This window comes from Phaethon aethereus (genome assembly GCF_964289735.1).
Source record: "Phaethon aethereus genome assembly, chromosome: Z".
NCBI classification, from domain to species: Eukaryota; Metazoa; Chordata; class Aves; order Phaethontiformes; family Phaethontidae; genus Phaethon; species Phaethon aethereus.
Window position 1 is genome coordinate 63143173 of NC_138577.1, and position 24477 is coordinate 63167649.

The window sequence follows — 24477 nt, forward strand, 5'->3', positions numbered from 1 at the left end:
CTACAGGGGGAGGTGCCCCGCTTGATTTGCTGTTTACAAAAAGTGAAGGACTGGTGGGATATGTGGTGGTCAGAGGCCATCTTGGACTTAGCAACCATGAAATGATAGAATTCTCAATTCTTGGTGAAGTAAGGAGCGGGGTCAGCTGAAACCACTACCAGGGACTTCTGGAGGGCAGACTTTCGACTGTTCAGGACACTGGTCAAGAGAGTCCCTTGGGAGACAGTCCTGAAGGGCAAAAGAGTCCAGGAAGGCTGGACAGTCTTCAAGAAGGAAATCTTAAAGGTGCAGGAGCAGGGGTCCCCATGTGCCGCAAGACGAGCTGGAGGGGAAGACGACCAACCTGGATGAACAGGGAGATTTTGCTGGGACTCAGGGAAAAGAGGAGAGTTTACCACCTTTGGAAGAAGAGGCTGGCAACTCAAGAAGATCACAGGGATCTGGTTAGGTCATGCAGAGGGAAAATTAGAAAGGCAAAAGCGCAGCTAGAACTCAGTCTGACCACGATCATAAGGGAGAAAAAAAATGTTTTTACAAGTATATTAACAACAAAAAGAGACACAAGGAGAATGTCTATCTGTTATGGGATGTGGGAGGGAACATTGTCACCAAGGATGAGGAAAAGGCTGAGGTACTTAATGCCTTCTTTACCTCAGTCTTTCAGAGCCAGACCAGGTATCCTCAGAGTATTCAGTCCCCTGAGCTGGAAGACAGGAATGAAGAGCAGAATAAGCTCCCCATAATCCAGCAGGAAGCAGTTGAGGACCTGCTATGCTACCTGGACACCCACAAGTCTATAGGGTCTATGGAGTTAAATCCATCTGGCAGCTGGTCACAAGTAGTGTTCCTTAGGGCTCAGTTTTGGGGATAGTCTTGTCTAATATCTTTATTGATGGTCTGGATGAGGGAACTGAGTGCTCCTCCAGTAAGTTTGTACAAACTGGGTGGGAGTGTTGATCTGCTGGAGGGTAGGAGGGTTCTGCAGAGGGATCTGGACAGGCTGGATCAATCAGCCGAGGTCAACTGTACCACATTGAACAAGGCCAAGTGCTGGGTCCTGCACTTGGGTCACAACAACCCCATGTAACTCTACAGACTTGGGGAAGAGTGGCTGGAGAGCTGCCCAGCGGAAAGGGACCTGGGGGTGCTGACTGACCGCTGGCTGAACATGAGCCAGAAGTGTACCCAGATGGCCAAGAAGGCCAACAACATCCTGGCCTGCATCAGAAATAGTGTGGCCAGCAGGAGTAGGGAAGTGATTGTGCCCCTGTACTCAGCACTGGTGAGGCTGCACCTTGCATACTGTGTTCAGTCTTGAGCTCCTCACCACGGGAAGGACACTGAGCTGCTGGAGTGTGTCCAGAGAAGGGCAACAAAGCTGGTCAAGGGTCTAGAGCACACGTCTTCTGAGGAGCGTCTGAGGAACTGGGGTTGTTCAGTCTGGAGAAGAGGAGGCTGAGGGGAGACCTTATCGCTCTCTACAACTACCTGAAAGGAGGTTGTGGTGATGTGGGCATTGGTCTCTTCTCCCAAGTAACTAGCAATAGAACAAGCAGAAATGTCCTCAAGTTGTGCCAGGGGAGGTTTAGACTGGATATTAGGAACAATTTCTTCACTGAGAGGGTGGTCAAGCATTGGAACAGGCTGCCCAGGGAAGTGGTGGACTCACCATCACTGGAGGTGTCCAAAAAATATTTAGATGTGGCTTTCAGGACATGGTTTAGGGAGTATGGTGGTGCCAGGTTGATGGTTGGACTTGATGATCTTAAAGGTCTTTTCCAACCTTAGTGATTTTGTGATTCTGTGATTCTATGACTTATTCTGTAATAATCTCTTGGAAGCAAAGAGTTTCAGGGAGCCACTTTTGAGCAAGTCCCCTTGTTGTATTGAACTGTAATCAGAAAGGGAAACTAAGTAATTTTTCAGAGGATTTTTGGATTGTGGTGGTGGCTTCATGGATACAAAATAAAGAAAAGGAAGGATATGTAGTAAGGACAGTTTCTTTGGCATTCACAACCATCTTTGAAAGCTTATCTTCCAATGAACTTTAAAAAGAAAATAAAAGGGCATACGATGGTTAAAAGTAAGGCAATTTAAAATGTGTAACTGACCAACAGGTTGTTAAAAACTATTTTTCCAATCAACAAATTATTAAATCCTCTCTGATTAGTCACAGAGCATCTCCCCTTCATTAAAATGGGTAGCAAATTCTGAGTCGGGACTGTCCAGATTGTGGGTTGAGTAATTTTGAGATTGGTATTTTAAGAGAAATCTTAAAACCATATCAATATTTGGAGTCAAAAAGTGAGCAGATTGTCTGAAAACTTCTGTTGGGGTTGATTTACAGCTGACATTTATTTACAACCCCATTTGATTCTTCAAGAAGCATGGACATCTTTTGGTAGACTTCTTAATATTTCCTGTTTTGTTAGAAGTGCTTTATTCCTCCATTGTGGGTACTTATAATCAACAAAACATTTAGAATAGGATATTTCATATTAATAACTAAAAAGTTACATGTACAAGATTTTGGTTCTGTAATTCCTTGCACCAAGAATAAACTATGTCCAAGAAATCACTTAAAATATTATTATGTTTATTAATTAAAAAAGCCTTAAAATACATACAAACACTTCATATGACACTGTTAGTTTTTAGGCAAAGGAAACTGAAAAAAAGCAAATAAAAAGGTATACTTCTGGGTTTTCACTTCCCTTTTATTTTTATCAAAATGTTATTCTTTACAAGTAAATTTTCTAAAACTGGTGTAGTTTTGTTTACCGATGGCTCTCTGTGGTGTAAGTCTACCACTCACGTAATTATATGGATTAGAAAATAGGTTGTTCATTCTCTTAGACTTTAAAAATATACTGTCCCACCACTATTATATTATATTATATTATATTATATTATATTATATTATATTATATTATATTATATTATATTATATTATATTATATTATATTATATTATATTATATTATATTATATTATATTATATTATATTATATTATATTATATTATATTATATTATATTATATTATATTATATTATATTATATTATATTATATTATATTATATTATATTATATTATATTATATTATATTATATTACTCTCATAATATATCATATCACATTAATATATTGTATTATGTTATCACAATATTACAATCTATTATGATAGATTTTAACAGAAGAAAACTAAATAACATTAAATCAAATTCCAACCCATCTATATTTCCATTTGATAACATTGGAACTTAGGTGGCACTTTGATCACTTCCCACAGTCTTACTTATGCATCTTGCACCTGTTCCTCAAAACAGGTCCTCATTCTCTGGATGAGAAATGGGGAAAAAAAAGGTTCATTTACACCCTTTTGTATATCCTTCCTGTGTAATACTTACCCCCTTCTAATTAATCCATAAAAACCATCATCTGACTGAGGAAGGTGTTGAAGGATAACCAACTTCCAAAAGTGAGCAGTCTGAGCCACCTTTCATATACATCACTTACGCTTTAAGCCTGGCCCTGTTCCACTGCTGTCAAAGTAGATTTTACTGTTGCAATAAATGGTGGAGGACTGGTGTGGCCAGAAAACCAAACATTAAATTCTGAATAATGACCAAATTTTGAAGACTGACATCTGTAATTAGAAAAGGGCAGAATTTATCAAATAAATGAATCCTTAGGTATAGTTTTTCAATTTCTTGTTAGAAGGAAGAGATGTTTAGGTTGATTTTGAACTCTTTTTGGAAAGTATTCAAAATACAGCTCATAATAAAAACCTGTTAGTTTGCTTGGCCAGGAAACAAGCTGTCTATGTAATGAAATGAAATGAAGACATTAGATACATTAATAGGTGAATTTGTAATAAACTTTGTCAAGAAAACTTGCCTAATTAGATATGTTACAATATCTATAAACAAGAACTTATGCCCATTACTACCTTTCAGCTTAAAGATTAATTCAGCTCTTAGATATGCAGGTTCCTTACTAATGGTTTTATGCTTTGGTCTTTTTTTCACTCACTTCTTCTAGTACACACTTTGAAATGCTTACACATGGAATCATGAACAGAAGAAAAAAACCAGAATGTGGGTGTTGTAAGGGATTTCTGTAGAGACAAGGACCAAGGAATCTGCAAATACTTCAGAAGAAGTGTGTAAGAAATAGAGAAGAGACAAGAAAAGCCTAGAATAATATATATAACCATTGACTAAGGTTCAATGAGGAAGATTCAAAGAAAAACCAATGAAGATCATTTAAATTTGAAAAGACACAAACTTTTTTAATTGAAAAATAGAAAAAGAGCTATAACTAATGGTAGGAGAAAGAAAGGAAAAGAGTAAGAAAGACTCAACAATGAGGAAAATATATTCTCATTGAGAAATTTTACTGAAAAAAAAAAATTTAAATGGTTTGTTTTATAAGAAATTAGCCAAAGGCTTATTTGTGGAAAGAAGGGATTGCAGCAAGAAGATGTTTACATCTGAATTTAGAAGGCAAAATTAATGAATTAGTTAACTGTCCTATCCACATACAGAAGTCCCAGGTAGACTGTTTCTTGAGGGACATGTACTTGGCATATGGCAGCACAGTGTGAAAATTCTCTATGTAACTCACAGGAGGCTGAATTATTTTGTGCAGAGTTGAGTGCTAATGCAGGTACAGAGCTGCTGTGATCTAAACATCCTTATTACTGCATTCTGCCTTCAGGACCTCACCAGGGCCATGGAGACCTAACCGCAGGACAGTTGCCAGTCAGCACCAGTTAAATACATTCTAAATGCATTTAGGAAGTGATATTAACATATTGTTCCTGAAACTGAGATCGTTTACATGTATTTATTTTGGGTAATTGAAGAAGGTCCTTAGAGTTTATGGAGCATCGCCTGATATATGCAGAAGCAGGGACACAGGACTTGAAGTTCCTAGGGCCTCAGAATTTGTAAAACATCTTTACATGACTTCAGAGAATAGGGGTGGACCATAGGTCTGCCATAAGTATGTCTTTAGCTTTGAAGATTTATGTAATAAAAGCAAAGATAACTGAAAGGAAAAACATTTCTCCCTTCTTGGATAGTGACTGTAGTATGACAAGGTAAGAATAAGGCGATCTTCTTTCCACACTGCCAGCTGCAACATGACGTAAAATACGCTTGGAGAATATCTTTTCTCCCATGATGTTCCTGCTTCTATGGCAGAATTAAAACATCAAAAAAAAAAAACTCAAGCACAGATTATTAACAAGATTATGTTCAATTTTGGTGGTGAAATATGCAAAGTGATGCATGCCAAGACTGAAAAGGAGACTCTCATGGGAAATCTTTCTTCAGTTTACACAGTGAAGTAATAATTGGTGCAAATTCAGGTAGATTACAGCTAGACTCCTGACAGGTACTATGTTCATATTAAACTCTAGCAATTCCTTTGCAGAACAGTGATATTATTGCAATGAATCTTATATCCTGAAGGTCATATTTGTAAAACAATATATGAAAATTTAATGGAAAAGCAACTTGAAAACAAATATTCCTAAATACAAGCTGCTTAAAAATGATTGATCATTTAAGATTTACATATAGGCATAGAAAAGCAACAAATCATCCTTTCTTGAGGGGAAATTACATTTGCAAATAAATTTAATCTTTAAGACAAACCAGAATATTATCTGTAATCTTTTCCAGTGATCTGACAGTTTTTTGTCTGTTAATTCTCAAACAACTCAGAATTATAACAGATTTATTTTATATACAACTGGAGTTATTTATCTAAAACCATAGAAGAAATAAAACAGTGATAGGAAAATCTTAAATGACTGTATCAAATTCTGTGGGTGTTACAGTGATATCATTTATAGGAGAATTCATAAATAAAAAATATTTGCCCTCCTCTTACTTCCTTTTCAGGCAGGAATAGTCATAAACTGGTAAAGCCATTTTCTGTAAGAGTGCAAAAGTGACAAGAGCCCTTTCTTGAAGAAAATAATGCTAGTTTGTTCTTTCTCAAATAAGAATTTTACAAGCTCAGCTGGGTAGGCAATGTTGCATATATTATTTTTCATCTTCTGGAATGGTTATCGGAAAAGTATTGTTTGCAGTATAGTGATTTTTACTGCAACCACAGGAAACAAGTATATATTTTAAATGAAGCTTAATAAAAGTTCAGTTGGAGAAAAGAAGCAAGATTGAGAAATGTAATTGCAATGGAAGTTCAGTATCTAGGAACCTTTAAATACAAGACTAGCTTCCTAAAGTGCCTATCTGTATCCTAAAATGCCTGAATGCTTCGATAAATATGGCTTCAGTAGTAAGTCTTTCTCAATGCAAGGAAGAAATTGAGATTTGTAGGGGAAGATTTATTAGAAAATGGATAATTTTGCTTCACCTAAATTCATTATCTATATAGGTATCAACAACCAAAATTTAGATCCAAGCTATGTTTTTTCTTCTAAAATTTCCCATGATGTAAAGGGCTGTTTCTGGACTGCTCAAAATTACTCAGCTTCTGACAGGACTTCCCTGTTTTGATAGACTACTTGGAAACTGTCCATCCTTTTGGTGCATACCACTCCAGGGAGGGCTCATTGCCTCTTTACAATAAATACTTACTGGGCTACAGAATAGGTGAAAGGTAAAACTTGTCTTGACTAATTGTGTAATAATCTGGAATATACTGGCTTTTTTTCTTATTTCAGTTAAAATTTATGTGAAGCATTTACTTGAGCAAAGAGCAGAATAAGAGTGTTACTCTTGTGTAAATGTGGTCATTGCTGAAAACATAGTTACATTCTCTTTGTCTCTCCAGGCCATTGGTACGGAGACAAAGATCAATAACAGAGTCTTTTATTAGGCAGAATTTTTTTTTTTGCGCTCAATTGAGAAGCACTAATTTCAGCCAATGCACTGGACTTTCGTGTCACCTTATGAGATGTCAGACCTCTTAAGTCTCTCCTGCAAGAGAGGATGAGACTTCCTCTGTAACTCCTCTTTCCATAACAGTGTGTATTCTCTGAGTCATTAGTATATTCTGCATTTGGAGTGCTGTGTTAAAATAACTATGGCATATGAAAGATTCAAAAACAAGAGACAAAGAATTGTACTACATACCCCTCAGCACCTGCTTAGTGCCATGAACCTTTATACCCTTGTCCCGGTTTCAGCCAGGATAGAGCTGGTTTTCTTCACAGAAGCTAGCATGAGGATATGTTTTGGATTTGGGATGAGAAACTGTTGATAATGAGCTGATGTTTTGGGTTGTTGCTAAGTAGTCAAGGACAGTCCAGCTTCTTGTTCTGGCCTGCCAGCAAGGAGGCTGGGGATGCACGGGGAGCTGGGAGGGGACACGGCCAGGACAACTGACCCAGACTGGCCAAAGAGATATTCCCTACCATACGACGTCATGCCCAGTACATAAACTGGAGTTGGCTGGGGGGCGGAAACTGCGGCTCAGGGATGGGCTGTCGATCACGGGGTGGTGAGCAATTGCTGTATTTGGCACCACTTGTTCTTGTACATTCCTTTGTTGGTATTATCATTGTTGTTTCCTTCTTTCTTTCTGTCCTATTAAACCGTGTTTATCTCAACCCACGAGGTTTTTTTTCTAATTCTCTCCTCTATCCCACTGTGGGAGGGGGAGTGAGTGAGCGGCTGCATGGTGCTTAGTTGCTGGCTGGGGCTAAACCATGACAACCCTCTAACTCTTTTATGTTTACAGGAAGCCTAACTCAGAGCCAGAGGTTTCAAAAGAGAGAAAACTGACTTCTGCCTGACTTTTTTATCTCCTCCTCACTCCTTTTTCTGAGTTTAACACAAATATCAGTGAGCTGCCAAGCGAGTCAAAAGGATTTTGCTTCTGGAAAGTATGATCCAGATTGGGTGCCTGTGATCGAGATAAATCATTAACCTTTTTCAGCAAGACACAGTATTCTGAAGAGCCATAAGAGCTTGCAGCAGCCAGCACTGCTCCAAGGTACAGCCACTTTAATGAAGAAGTACCTCTGAGAGAAAACATCCAGTGGGAATTAGAGGCTGGTGCTAGTGCTGCATAGCTCCTGAGGGGTGACAAGGAGAACCTTTAAATCAGAGATGGCCCTAGATCTTTAAGAGGTTTCTGGGGGGGAAAAAGGGAAAGGGAAGGGAAAGGGAAGGGAAAGGGGAAAAAAGGGAAAGGGAAGGGGAAAGGGAAGGGAAAAGGGAAGGGAAAAGGGAAGGGAAAAGGGAAGGGAAAAGGGAAGGGGAAGGGGAAGGGGAAGGGGAAGGGGAAGGGGAAGGGGAAGGGGAAGGGGAAGGGGAAGGGAAGGGAAGGGGAAGGGGAAGGGGAAGGGGAAGGGGAAGGGGAAGGGGAGGGAAAGGGAAAGGGAAAGGGAAAGGGAAAGGGAAAGGGAAAGGGAAGGGGAAGGGGAAGGGGAAGGGGAAGGGGAAGGGGAAGGGAAGGGGAAGGGAAGGGAAGGGAAGGGAAGGGGAAGGGGAAGGGGAAGGGGAAGGGGAAGGGGAAGGGGAAGGGGAAGGGGAAGGGGAAGGGGAAGGGGAAGGGGAAGGGAAGGGAAGGGAAGGGAAGGGAAGGGAAGGGAAGGGAAGGGAAGGGAAGGGAAGGGAAGGGAAGGGAAGGGAAGGGAAGGGGAAGGGGAAGGGGAAGGGGAAGGGGAGGGAAGGGGAGGGGAGGGGAGGGGAGGGGAGGGAAGGGAAGGGAAGGGAAGGGAAGGGAAGGGAAGGGAAGGGAAGGGAAGGGAAGGGAAGGGAAGGGAAGGGAAGGGAAGGGAAGGGAAGGGAAGGGAAGGGAAGGGAAGGGAAGGGAAGGGAAGGGAAGGGAAGGGAAGGGAAGGGAAGGGAAGGGGAAGGGGAAGGGGAAGGGGAAGGGGAAGGGGAGGGGAGGGGAGGGGAGGGGAGGGGAGGGGAGGGAAGGGAAGGGAAGGGAAGGGAAGGGAAGGGAAGGGAAGGGAAGGGAAGGGAAGGGAAGGGAAGGGAAGGGAAGGGAAGGGAAGGGAAGGGAAGGGAAGGGAAGGGAAGGGAAGGGAAGGGAAGGGAAGGGAAGGGAAGGGAAGGGAAGGGAAGGGAAGGGAAGGGAAGGGAAGGGAAGGGAAGGGAAGGGAAGGGAAGGGAAGGGAAGGGAAGGGAAGGGAAGGGAAGGGAAGGGAAGGGAAGGGAAGGGAAGGGAAGGGAAGGGAAGGGAAGGGAAGGGAAGGGTGTTAGGGTTAATGGTCATTTTCAAGAACAAAGCTTCTGTCAATCAACAGAATTTGAGCAATGGTTCCTGTCCTAGAGGAAGGCTTTACAGTTTGCTTTCTCCACAGACTGTATAAAAGTAGAAAAATTGTTCTTCTCAAGAAGAAATGAGAGTCTGAGGGACTTCAGAACTTTAAACAGTATGAAAAAGATAGAAAAGTTTGAACTGGAATGAGAAAACTAGTGCTGAGTACTTAAATGATGGTAGGATGCAGATGTAAATGATAATTAGGAAATTGGGACAGAGCACTTAAGACACTGTTACAGTGCAACAGACGACATTGGGATGATACCCTACTTATTTTATTATTATTACCCTACCCTACTAACAGCAGTCTGGAGATACAGCATAAGTCTACCTATTGAAGTAGAAGTGAATAGTCTAAATATCCTGAATATAGCCAGGCTTCTAGGGGAGGAAGGAACTGGATAAGCATAGGGCTATAAACTTAACTAAGTGAACCTGCATGAGCTCCACTGAGTCACATTAGTAGGGCTCCATCAATAAGTATTACAGAAGGCACAAATTCCTGTCCCTCATCACCAGTAGAATCAATTCAGGCAAATTATGAAATATTTAGATCCTATCTCTATTTTTCTCCTAAATTAGCTTTAAAATCTATCTAACTCCCACTATTCAGGGAATTGTTTTCTCTTAGTATTTTCTTCTAAAGATACCTTACTCCTTCAGGATGCTTGTTCTTTATATATTTGCCACATTCTGGTACCTATAGCAGGAATAGTTCCTGTCCTGTTGTAGGATTGATTCTTTCTACTGCAGTCAACTCTAATTTGACTCCAAAGAGAAAAAGATCTGGACCTATTTGTTGCTTATGTGAGCTACAGAACAAGTAAAATTCAGTATCCTGGTAACAAAAATATTTATTTTGTCTCTTCTTACTAAAACATTTGAAATCTTTTTAAGAAGCCCTGCCAGGCTGCTGAAATGTCATCAAAATGTGTGCCAGATGTTCATATTCTCAAGAGGATTTCCCCAAACATGCCTAACCCAGGAAGCCAGGACCCTTATGTCCTGCACTTCAGAGTCAAAAAGGATTTGGCTAGGGGGATCTAAATATCAGCATCTGTCCTAAAGTGAGTGCTACTCTTGAATAATGTACTAAATATCTTGTCCATGGCCTACAGAGGTGAGTGAAAAAATTAATCACATGGGAATAATAAAAGAGGTTGAAGATGTAGTACTAATTCTTCTGGCTAGAAAAATCTTAAAAACCAAATCTAGACATAATTGAAAGTTGATAGCAGGAACGTTTTTATGTTTCTGGTCTAGAATCCAGCTACATTTTTTTTTCCCCCAGGATTTTTATACAGAATCATGGCATTCTGAAAATATGAATTCTGTAATTTGGGAAATAGAAAAACTGGCTATATTAAGCGTTGTGCAATATGAGATTCCAAATTAATAGAATTATTCAGCAACTGGCTCAGGCAGTTATGTGAACAAATGTCCAGAGTATACACCACAGTCTTCCCACGGACTTATGCAGTTTCCTATGTCATATATGAAATACATTATTCAGACTTTTTTCAAGGTCATATTTCATAGTATCAGTAGCTAACCATATGAGATCAGTATATCTGCAAACTGCGTGGCAAAAAACCAATGGAATATTTAATTAGCATAAATTTGTATGTATGCCAGTTAATAGTGCCAAGGATTGAGCATCAATCCTTCAGTGCAGAGAAAACAGTTTGAAATCCTCTCCTGCTCCTGAGGCAAACTATGAATTGAATTATAGCACACTTCTCCTCTTGAGATGTTTCTATATTTGCAGTTTTATTCTTGATCTGGACATGATGCTTCTTACCAAAGGCAAAACACTGCCAGCTGTTTTCATGTGGATGTATTGTGGAATAAGAAAATACAGCAGCAGAGATTTCTTCTCCCTAGTCCCTGTGGGAATAAAAGGGAGCAGGGAGCACCTGAAGCAATGTGATTCAGAAGCTTTCTCTTTCTTCCCCATACTTTTTAATCTTTTAAGAAGTGGGTAGGTAACACCTTGCCTTGCCCTGGGCAGGGAGGCTCAGGGGAGTTTTAAGCACATACCACAGTTTGTAGTGGTTCCCAACAGGTGAAATAATCCCAGAGAAGAATTTTCAGTTCAAAAGAAAATTTCTTATGGGCAAGTGGAGATTATTCTGCTAGGTCTGAATCATTGCTGCATTAAAAAAAAAAGACCAGAAAAGTTCAGAGGATATCATTATATAGTTAATTCTTGTCTGTACTCTGAAGACAGATAAGTGGTAGAAAAGTCTCAAGCTGTTTTTATTGGAAGAGGCTCTGTATTAATTTCGTTAATGGTTTGTACATGATCTCAGCTAATTTATCACTCAGCTGCTCATCCTAGAGCTACTAAAAATGTCTGTGAACAAGTGAAAGATCACTAGAACTGGAGTTTTCAATTGTGCTACTCTGTTCATCCTTCAATTCTACTTCAAGTCCAAGCATTGCTGGAAAAAATCACAGAAGCTAGAAATGATACTATAATTGGTGCATTTGCAAATGAGACTAGGACAAACAATAATGTTTTAAATAGGTTACCAGGACTCAAATATCTTTAACACAAATGGATTCAAATGTTTTACACATTTCAAGAGTTTGAGACTAAAAGGGTAACAGAACTAAGAGCAGTAAAGAACGTAGGCTTAGAAAGAACAAATCAAAGTATATTGTATCTAAAAATATTTCTAGAATTGAAGAACACAAAGAATACAGTGTCTTATGCATAAATGTTAGTGAAATTTAACAACACCTCTCTCATTTCTTTCACAGATAAATAAATTCAAATGGGTTAACATAGCTGCCTTATCATATGGTTTTAAAATCAGCTGGGTGGCCATGAAGAGAGGAGTGATAGCTAGTACAATATCAAGGTCATTAGAAAGGGTCATGGACCAATGTCAAGCAAGCATCTTCACCTAGAAAAATAAACTGACTACATTTTAATTGATTAAAAATAATTCTGTTGCAGAGAGTATTATTTAAATACTACCTCTTGCTGTTAGTCTTTCTGAAGAACTGATAGTGAATGAGATTTAAGAGCAAGCTCAAATCCCATGATTAAACTTCAAGGGATTGTGTCTCACTATGGAAATCAAATTATGTTTGGTGTAATAAAGCAATTTTATATATAATAAAAACCATGAAGTTTCTATGTGTGTGTTGGGGGGAGCTATCACAAAGAGCAGTTTTGCAGTGAACAGCAATAATGTGTTTTCATTAAAACCCAAATCCAACCAGTATAGTAAAGTAGTGTCCATGAGACAGTTTTTTATTTAACAGAGCCACATGACAGAAGTTCTGATGAAAAAGCAACACTTGGTAGTTAATGTTGATTAGCATTAGTATATGATCTTGATTATCCACATAATAAGTGAACATTTGTACACTAAGTGAAAAAGAGCAACTCTCTCTTCTTCTTCAGTTAACTGTTTCACCGACTTTCATACAAGAGTCTACTGACACCAAAAAGAGCCAAAAATAACTTAATGACATTATAAAAACAAGAAACATATAGACTATAGTCATGTAGCTACATCAAATTAACTTTGGTTTAGATTTGTCTGATTCTTTTTTTTAATTGTGAGTTAAATTTTATTTAGACTTCATTTTCTTGAAGTTGGGATGGGAAATGTTATGGAAAATCTGTTACTGAATGTCACTGTTGTTCAGTATTTACTCCATTTTTCTTTCACAGATATGTGAGTCCAGCTCCTAAGGAGGCACCTTGGAAAAGGTGGTTTCCAGATTCAGCAATTCTATATCTACACAGGGACTTAACAGACAGACCGCACAAAACAAATTTGCTCAGGACAGGTCAGTGCCCATCAATGTACAATTGTAAAAAGCACAATAGTGTTTCAGCACTGTGCTGAGCTGTAACTTGCTTAGCCCATGTGGGGCTCAGCATGGGCTCCCACAGGGACTCTGCAGTCCAGTATGAGGTTTCTTACAATCATGGCTAAATTATTGGCTTTGAGCATGCCTTCAGGAAACCTTTCTTATAAGAATATTAATGCATTTACCCCTTTTTTTCCTGAGAATTACAATCTACATTTACAAAGTTAACTTAACCTGAAAGATGTGTATGTACCATTCTGAATTTTTTTTAAAACATGTTCCTAAACCCATATAAGAAGGGACCTAGAATTCTATTATCTGTATGCACAGACACAAAAAATTAGCTGTGTCCTGAGTACAGAATGGGTGATCGGACAAAAGTTCATCTCCATTCAGGATAACACACCTAGTTGTGTACTTCAGACCCACATATTCCATAAACACTCTGATTGACTACTTTCAAATGAAATAATTGATGAATTAATTATTGTCTACATTTTTCAAGAAACACTGCCTTTTCTAGGTTGCCTTGTCTACTTGCCTTTCTTTATAAAATTTATTCTATGTTATTTTAATTTTTAACACATGGAGATGAGACAATATTCTGGTAGCCTTGGATTTCTTACTGAATGCACCTATTAAAACTTGTCTTTGGTAATGTTTTTTCCAAGTAAATAATTAGATAAATTATTCAGACTTGTGAAATCTAATTAATATTACATGACACTATTTCTTACTGACTTTTTGTGAAATACTGCTCTATGTACAAATTAAGGCTGGAAATGAAGTGTTGTCTTACTTGGGGATTTTTTAGGGGGTTGGTTTTGAGGTGTGGTTTTTTTTGTGAAAGTTATATGGAAGCATGCATTTAATTTATTGACATCTGTCATGCAAAAATGCTCTTTATATAATAAAATACAAAGATGTAGCATAAATAAAGCAGTTTTTTTTCAAACTTTTTTTAAAGCCTTGTTGCGTTAAGAGGCAGAGCAATTTGGCAGAAACTAAACCCCCTTGCTTTCCAGTCGATCCTCAGATATCAGAGGGACTGGGGGCGGCTGAGCTTACGTTCTGAGTGACGCCCAAAGTTAGCGTTAGTAGTCTGGTCGCACCCAACACCTTTGTTGGACTATCACGGGTTCGGATGCACTACTAACATCACACTACCTGCTCAGCCGGACACCTCCTGAACTAACACGGCTGCACTTAGAGGTACAGTCGCATTCAGGGACCACACACGGCTGAGTCAATCCATAGTGCGATTTATTGAAGCAACAGATATACAGGTTCTTTGGATTGCCGGTGATAAATTCACTACCTATAAAGCACGTGCAAATGCTAAAACTACGAGTGACACTACTTGGCTATAAATGCGTTAAAAGATGTAAAGTGACTCTATATAGAGACTTCTAAGTTTCCCGGGAAGGCACTTGGTATGACCAAGGGTTCGAATCTTACCCAACGGCATCCCGATGCGGGGGAAGGGAGGCTCAGCCCGTCGACTGATCCCAGAAGTTAGAGTAGTACATGATGATGGTATCTTCCCTAACATCCAGCTCTTAAAACACTATTTTATAGTGTTTTACTTTGCAGGTGGAGCTTGAGTGACTCTAGTCATACATACCTTTATCAGGATTGGTGCAGAATTCTCTCGCTTCGCGTTTAAAGGTACAGACTAGGAAAAATTCAATGCGCACGCTCATTGAGGAGGGGTCGCACCTTGGGAGGGTGGTAGCCTTTGAGAGGGGTGTGCGTTTTAGTATTATAATGATATTATAATTAGCAAAGTTCACTCTAAGTACAGCACTTCATCAAAGTTGACAGGTCTTTGGCCCAGGACATTGTAAGCGCAGCTTATCAATGTACATCCTGTGCATCCCTAAACTCCCCTGTTCACAGAGCGTGGCCACGAGGTCTCCACTCCGCTCCACCCTCCATGTAATCTCTCCCAGAGTCAGCACACCAGGCGCCCCTGATGTTGCCAACATCCAAGGCCGTTCAGGGAGTCTCCATGGCACAGACCCGTTGTACACGAGTGCTACGTTCCACCTGATTTCAAGGCTGTTCTTAGAGGGTAAATTTCCAAAGTACCCCTCAGCGATTACTCCACAAGCCTTTAGAAATAAACACAACTTTTTCTGAGGTGCACTGTGACTGCCTTGTTTTACAGCTATCTTCCACATTTTTAATTATTCTAATCTGGTACTTATAATCTAAATAAATATTATATAAACATAAATGTATCCTGAGGGATGAAAAGTGAACTTTCTCCTCCAGTTGTAGGGGAAAATCAAAGTCACTGTATAGATCAAAAACATTTTACTAACCTACAGAATTCATTAAAAATGCCATTTCTTAATAGATGAGTAATACATTAATGGAAAAAATTTAAATTAAGGTGATTTTTGAAATTTACTTCCTCTTGGAATGTTTTGCTGGTACATTTAGTCAGTCAGTTGGTCCTTCTAATGTATCTTTAACTACTTTATAAATTGACTTGAGAATAGGGATGAGTGTTTAGATATTCTGGTGGTTTTGGCATTTTGTGTTCTTTCACAGGTTTCATTTTTTTATACAGTGAATCATTAGTTGTTTTAGTATACTGGCCCAATACGGTATCTTTCCATATTACATTAAAAAGAAAATGTAAATCTCTCCAAGAAAGGATCACCAATGAGTTCCAGTGGAATGCATTCTAATCTTGTTGCAGTGATGCAAAACTTACAACTTATATTCAAGAGGAGGAAAATCCACAGAAAATAGATTTATTTTAAACCATTTGCATGATGTTTCAGTTTGCAATTGACTTTAGAATGTTACGCCCAATGGGAATTAAATTTTATAAGCTATCTGAAACATAGAGACATTTTTTAAAATATTGTGTTGTTATGTTTAATGATCTTGCTATGGGTGGTTAATAACTTGCTTTTACAAGAAGCTGTTCAAGGAGGTATCTCTAGTAATCTGTTTTTAATAAGGAATTTATTTCTTCTGATTTCTCAAATTATTTAGCTTAGTAAGTGTTTTGTAAGATTAATAGCATGTTTTGCAGATAAAAACTGAAATACCTTCACAGTACATTTAAAACATTTGGGCTCCAGAACTCTGAGTGCTCATTTGAAAGAAAAGAATATTGTTAGCTGACCTCCTTATTGAATTTTGTTTCTAAAAAAATTGGTTCTAACATAGCAACCTATCTTATTTCTTCTTTATATTGCACATAACACAAGACAATCTCTGCATCAAGATGAGGGCTTTTTCCCTATGAAATACAATCATAACCATGTATTTCTGGGGACCATGAACAAAGGTAGATACAGATATTTTGGTCTGAGTAGAAACAACTTTGCATGCAGTACTTCATGTTAATCTCTTAACTTATTTTCTTATACTAAGAAAAAACAGCAAGTAGTACAAGGAAAAGATATAATTGGTTTTATGTATGTATTTTCTGAAAAAGTCATTGTATGCAAACTCTTTTTATCACAGCCTTTTTTACTTTGCTGTTCTCTTTCCTCACTTCCTGCACAAGAACTCAATTTTCCTATATTTTAAGTTTGTGCATAGCCCATGTACAAAAAAAAGTATTTAAAGGTTGAAGTGACTTTGGCCGGTTCCTCTCTTTTCCTTTTTTTTTTTTTTTTTTTTGACATTTGCATTATGCTTTTTTCTGTTCCGGTTTCCACCAGAACCACAAAAAGAACGTTGAACTACCAAAAGAAAATAAAATACGGATGGCCAAAAACCTTAAATTTCCATTATGAGTATTCATGTGAATAAAAAATAGAAGTTACTTAGGATGTGATTATGTCTCTGCTGTTTTCAGTTTTTTGTGACTGTTCTAGCAAGTGAGTTGCTGGCAAAAATAAATACATAAAGTATATATTTTAATGTTTCTAGACAAATATTTTCTGAGAGAAAATTAGAGAATTAGTAACAGACATTCACACTGGAAACACAACTCTAGAGTAACTTATACTGAAGACTGTTGACCTCGTCCTAGGTTCATAATTTAAATAGCTCTTCCACCCTAATTTTCAAAAACAGAAGTAATTTGGGACAAGTTTTATTCAGGAATTACAAACTGAAGTATTCAATGAGTAAGATTGAAATCAAGTATTTAATCAATCCAGAATGAAACAGGTCCAGATTACTTATCTATTCAGCTGTTTTTTGCTTTACTGTAATTGCAGTGCTTAAGACCCCTATTGAGATGACAGTGTGTTGGGAAAATATGTGCTAAGCTTTGAGGTAAGACTTTTCTTCTTCACAATAATACAGGTCCCCAAAAAACCTGAGATGTTTTGAGGTATGCCCTAATGATTAAGTGAGAAGAACCAGAGGCCTGTCATTGTGGAGTTCATCAGAGTGACAAAATGCAGTCTGTGCTCATCATTGGGCTGTATCAGGAAAAATTTATGTCACCAAAAATGTCCTTCTTGAAATACTGAATTGGTAGCCTCACACTACAAAACCACTGGGTAAGTGCTGCAGCTAATTCTGGATCCAAAGGAAATGCCAGAGTGTCAAATGCAAGATTCCTGTGACATATGGCATTCATCTTCTGGCAAACTTTGGGTTTAGATACAAAAGAATATCAGAAATTATTATGCTTTCTAATAGTTTTGAAATCTTCTGGACACAAAAATGTTCAGTATAAACCTTAGACTTATCCAGAACCCTTTACAAGAAAGTTAGGTATTTTTTCACTACATGCTGTCTTTTTAGAACCAGAGATATTTGAATTTATATTGTGAATTGTTCCTGTCATGTAAATTTATGAGGAGTTCATAATTTTACATTTTTTTTTTTCAGACAGCTTTTGACCTGTTTTAGTAGGTTTTTCCTTAGGGATAGCACATCTATTTTGTATTAAAGAGTTTGACACTTTCCCCATCAAACCATCATTTTTTTAAAGACGACAAAAAGCAGACCATCTTCCTGAAAGCAGAATGCAAACTACCCAGTAAAACGATAATGCTGGTTTGAAAAATGAGGCAAAGTGGGCTTGTCATTCAACATCCTTGTCGTGGTTTAGCCCCAGCCGGCAACTAAGCACCACGCAGCTGCTCGCTCACTCTCCCTCCCCCAGTGGGATGGGGGAGAGAATTAGGAAAAAAAACCTCGTGGGTTGAGATAAACACGGTTTAATAGGACAGAAAGAAAGAAGGAAACAACAATGATAATACCAACAAAGGAATGTACAAGAACAAGTGGTGCCAAATACAGCAATTGCTCACCATCCAGTGATCGACAGCCCGTCCACGAGCAGCGATTTCCGCCCCCCGGCCAACTCCAGTTTATGTACTGGGCATGACGTCATATGGTAGGGAATATCTCTTTGGCCAGTCTGGGTCAGCTGTCCTGGCTGTGTCCCCTCCCAGCTCCCCGTGCATCCCCAGTGTCCTTGCTGGCAGGCCAGCACAAGAAGCTGGGCTGTCCTTGACTGCTCAGCAACAACCCAAAACACCAGCACATTATCAACAGTTTCTCATCCCAAATCCAAAACACAGTCTCACACTGGCTTCTGTGAAGAAAACCAGCTCTATCCTGGCTGAAACCATCATTTGTTTAAATACGACAAAAACCAGACCATCTTCCTGAAAGCAGAGTGCAAACTACCCAGTAAAACGATAATGCTGGTTTGAAAAATGAGGCAAAGTGGGCTTGTCATTCAACTTGCTGCAATACAGTTTTGAACTTTCACAAAGAGAATAAACATTTAAATGGAAGTAGCATCTACCTGCTTAACCAAAATTGTTTTGCTACAGTAAAGTTTCTGCCACTTGGAATTCAAATCTCCCTCTCTAAAAAAGAATTATAAATTTTTACTTAATATGTTTTTGTTATGTAATTGCTGAAATGCACACTCTAGCTATCTTACATTAGAAAATCATCATTCCCCACATTTCCTTCAATCTCCCAATTTCACATGATTTTAAAATTAATTTAGTTGGTATCGTTTTTTTGAAAGAGTCAAGAGAGTATAGGTGAAAAGTTCAGTTCTGTTTCTCAAAATCCATGAAAAATTTGGGGGTTCAAAATAACACATTCCTTCAGACATTGAAATAGCAAGACTAACATATTCTTCATGGGACTCCTTCACAAAGTTTTTTGGCTTCATATATTTATTATTTTATACTGCTGCACATGCCAGAACAAACAGGAGACAAAACAATTATGACAATTGGGAAAGGCAGGAGAACCACAAGACAAAAACATGTTTGTTACTGGATCAGGCTGAATAGGCAGATGATGATAATTAAATCCTTTTGAACTTTCTATGAATTTAAAACCAAATATAACTGAAATTTCATTAACATTTCTTTGCTTTTCAATAATGAGAAACATATGTGATAGTTAATCTTTCATTTTATCAATAGAAGGAGCAGAACAATGTTAGACTTTGTTCTGCTCTGGGTGGAAGAAGAGGTTTGGATCTCAAGACTGGATCTCAAGTTTAGTGATCAAGTTTATGATCAATTAAGATGGCAAATATGTTCCATATTTAAACTGATTTTAAAGATTTTACCCCATAAGAGGCTGGCCTCTCAAGGGCTAAACTGCAATCAGTTTACTTATGTAATAAGATAAGAAAGAGTATAAAAATTAAATTGTATTTTTCCCTCATTTACATTAAGAGGAGTTTGGGTTGCTTTGTATTCACAGATATTTTTGAACACAAAATAGAGAAAATAAATTAGTGAGCATGGAATGAGCAATAATTCAGTGACTAATCTCTTCTAAACAGTGTTTTAATAAAACCTGAGTTTTAATAAATACCAATTACAATTAATGTTCTGAGTATGTAAAATCTTACTGTGTAATGAAAAATCAAACCAAAACAAAACCCTTCAGGAGCAGAAGAGAATTCTTGACAGCCAGGCATGTTTGACAGTCAATTGCTTCTCATTTCTTAAAAGCCAGTTAAGCATCTAATTATTCTGGATAAAAAAATATATCTTGCTGTTGGCTTTTAAATATGATATCTATGTCCAAAGAATCATTACAGTAGAAATGTTGTACCCGTAGGAGCATGGCTTTATGCTTTTCAAATAAATGCTAAAGTGAAATGGAAGAGAAGAAATTTATATACGTGCAGTGAATGGTTTGGTCCTGTCGCAAGCCTTCATTTACATGTGCACTTGTGTGAACGTGGAAAGTATGTGCAAAGAAGGGCTTGAAAGACTGGCTTCTGTAATTGATTTCTCAATATGTCTGAGTTCTTGAATGACTGAGCAGTCATGAGCATGCCTGTAACTCCTGTTCACATTAAAGCAATTTGTGTTGTGCGTTCCAGTGTCCTGCTGTCATAATATGCACAGTGAATTACTATCTTTTTCTGATACACAAGTTTACAGCTAGATTTCAGCATTTTCTTTTGTAACTCATTTTTTTTAACAGAAACAACAGTGAACTTATGATTTCTTGTTCCAAGTTCAGCATTGTCTGTGCATGGTTGAGATACTTATTCACTGTAATAGACTTGGTAGGTCAATATTGCTTCTCTGTGGCCATGGCATTATTATGTATCTTGCAGGTCTTGTGGGAAGGTGCTGAAGTACTCACAGGTAAGCCCTATTAACCAACTAATCTTTTGCATTTAATTTACCTTTATTTTTTGCTTCCCGTGTAAAATATGAGATTTTGTTTTGTGTTCAATCATTTATTTTTAACTAGCCTGATGGTCAAATAATGAGACCCTTTTTCAGCCACTTAAATAAATTACTCTTTGCTGCATAGAAACTATGCAGCTCTATCCTATTCAAACCAGATACAGTAGGAGGCCTTGGAATAAAATCTCTTGATATCTGAGTACAGGTTTCAACCCAAGTAGGTCAAGTTTTTTTGTTCCAGAGGGAATTAACTGGAGTGTGGATGAAAATGGAACAAGGAATCAGAAGAATAACAGAGTTATAAGTTGATGTTGTGGATCCACTTAGGTCAACAAATCTGCCTTTCGAGAGTTTGCAGATAATTTGAAAAATACTCCTCCATTCTGAAGCTACATTGATGCAGCCCCTTGCAGAAAAGTCCATGGCACTATGCCATGTTAAAAAATCCTCTTAGACTGGAATTGGACTTGCTTCCACTCAAGCTAAGCAAAAGAGCAGAAGTAGCACAGTACTTATTAGTGTAGATAGGAATCTTTGTAGCAGTTAACTGTGTACTCCAAAATCAGGAGGACTCAAGAGAATTCTTAAAAAACAGGGAAGTTTTTTTTAGAGATCAGAGTTTTTAGAAATTAAATTGTTAATGTTTTTCCTCTCAAAACTACAGCCTAACAGAAAGAAAAGTAAACTAGCAAAAATAGTGAAGTATACTGCAACAAGACTAGGCATTGGTTTTGGTTTGTAACTGGGAAGTTACAAAGCAAATTACATTTGCTTAGCACTTATGAAGAAAAAATGAAAATTAAAACAGCTAGAGGAAAATATTAAGAAGTTTAGATTTCTTAAACAGCAAAGACATCTTCAGTAACTCAGAACTTTTGAGAAGTGAAATTTAGCCACTGAGATGAAAAATTTTTTATACTGTTTTATCTGTGACCCTATCGTCATCTCCTTCCTCTGTAGTTTCTGAACATGCAACAGTAGATCCATTTCAAGATATACTTCTGTTAGCATGTTTTAAGTATTTTTTATTCAGAGATTCAAGATTTTTATGGAAGGAGTAGACCAGTTCTGAAATTAAACAATACACTCAAGAAAGATAAAAAAATGTTGTTGATTCTGGCACTCACTTGGTAACTTCATTGCTTACAGAATCATGGTTAACTTATTGACAAAATAGAAACTGTGTGAACAAACGCATAACTCGGGAACATTAATGTTGACAGAATAGGTAATCTCTGTAATAGGTAATAGCTATAACTAATATTGGATTCAGAGAACCAAAATGAAGTGTTCTTTGGACTAAGATATCTTAAGCCAAGGATATTTTTCCAATAATTTCAATTGAATTATTATTGTGATATATAAAAAAGGACAGCTATTGAGGCTACTGAATTCCCTTTGTTTATTTTTTTTTCCTAGCTCTTTTTATGCATTTCCTCAAAGAGTGTGTAGGGAAAGAAAATGTTTTATTGTAAGTATCTGGAGAAGAAAGCACAGTTTGCTAGAATTTTATGTTTCTCAGGGAGAGTCCTTGTTTCATAAAATCACATTTTCCTATTATGTTTTGAATTTTTTATGAATGATGCACACATGAGAAAAACAGATTTTAGATATATGATAAGTTGAGGAATCAGATCAGTAGCAAAAGAAATCATCAGCAGGAATATAATGTAGTTGGAATATACTAAAGCATTACATAGTACTTGTGAACTATGCTGCATTATCTTGGGTTCTTTATAGAAATTAATACTCAGCTCATTGTGTTGTTCTGGAGAGATGGTGATAGCTATATTTACATACATGTAATGAGCAGCATGTGACATTGTTTTAATTATGTATAAACTTACTAAATAAGGACCTTTCCAGGGCAGTACATCAGTGATACCTACAGATATACCTATAGATAGATAGCTGACCCTCAGTGATTTTTCCTGTAGTGGTGTAAAGTTCCTTGTTTAAACAGGGTAGGGCAATGAAACAGCTGCTTTGAATGCATCTGCCATCTGGAAAAGCTTTTAAGTTTTATTAGTGTCTGTGACTGGTGTAGAGGACTGGGATCAAAGCACATTAATTCTTTCTGATATTTAGTTTCTCATTTTTCAGAGCTGTGCACCAGCTGGCACAATCATAGTTAAAAGCTTTCAGACCACAATGGCAATATTATCCAGTTGTTGGGGCTTAACCTGCGTTTCCTTCACTTCAACATCTTTTACTGAAAGATACTGAAAGACATCCTTTACTTGTTCCATGAGGCCTACCTAAAGTATTTGCTGAGAGTCCGTCAAATTTGGGTTTAACACTGTTAAATGTGGTTTAGCCCCAGCTGGCAACTAAGCACCACACAGTCGCTCACTCATCGTCCCCCTTCCCAGGTGGGATGGAGAAGAGAATCAGAAAAAAAGCCCTCATGGGTAGAAATAAAAACAATTTAATAGGACAGCAAAGAGAGAGGAAACAATAACAATAACAATAACAATAAAAGTTATTATTGTTATTATTGTTATTATTATTATGGAGTATACAAAAAGAAGTGATACACAATGCATTGATTGCTCACCACCTCATGATCGATAGCCTGTTCCCAAGCAGTGATTTCCTGCCCCCTGGCCAAATCCAGTTTTATATACTGAGCATGATGTTATATGGTATGGAGTATCCTTTCAGCCAGTCTGGGTCAGCTCTCCTGGCTATGCTCCCTCCCAGCTTCTTGTGCACCTCCTCATGGGCTGGGTATGGGAAGCTGGAAAGTCCTTGACTTAGTATACACTACAGCTACTTATCAACAACTAAAACATTGGTATGTTATCAACATTATTCTCATATTAAATCCAAAACACAACTATTCGGAAGAAAATTAACTCTATTCCAGCCAAAGTCAGGACAGTATCCACCCATTAATCCATACCATCTATATCATGTCTAGGCCCTACACTTTCCAACACATTCCAATTAATCATTGCCACTTTTCCTGTCTTTTGATACATAAACACAGATATCATTCCCTTAATTTCTGGGACATCCTTTTAAAACGTTGCTTGAGTTCATTTGGTCCATGACTTAGGGCTCCCTCTGTCATAACAGTCTCTCATGGGAGAAAAGATGATGTGTGGTGTTGGATTGTTGCATGCTGTATCTGCAGCTTATAGCTGGTATGTCTGGTGCAGCCCATGCTCACAGTCTGCGGGTGGAAGATGTCCCTCTTGAGGAAGTAGCTGGGTGCAAGCTGCTGAAGCCAGTTCTGGTTCCATCACCGCTGCTCTTTGCTCAGTTTCATTAAAGTTCATTCCTCATTAATCTGGGTGATTCTTACTGTAATAATGTCAATACAGCATATAGCCACCATAGTAATGATGACATACAGTATTGTGTAGCAATTACCATCATACAATTCAAATCGTTGGTTATTCTTACCCAAAATCAAATCCCCTTGTGGTATACATCGGACTTTCACATCCTTCCACATTACTCACCAAATGCACTCACATCCCTGAACTAAAGGAATCCCAGGAATGGATTTGCCTTTGCCAGAGGCAGATGTAACACAAACTGTCTTCCCCAACATATTTTTTACATGTTCTACAGGGACTTTTTCCCCTTCTACAGTATGTAAGAATTTTGACTGGGCAGATCCCCTAGCTGACTAGCCAGATGGCTTTTGCTAAATGTGAATCCTAAAGTTTGAATGTCCCACCACCAATTGCTCTCAGTATAATCTTCAACAGTTCAGTGTATCATTTGATTTTTTCAGAAGCTGATTCATGGTAGAGGATGTG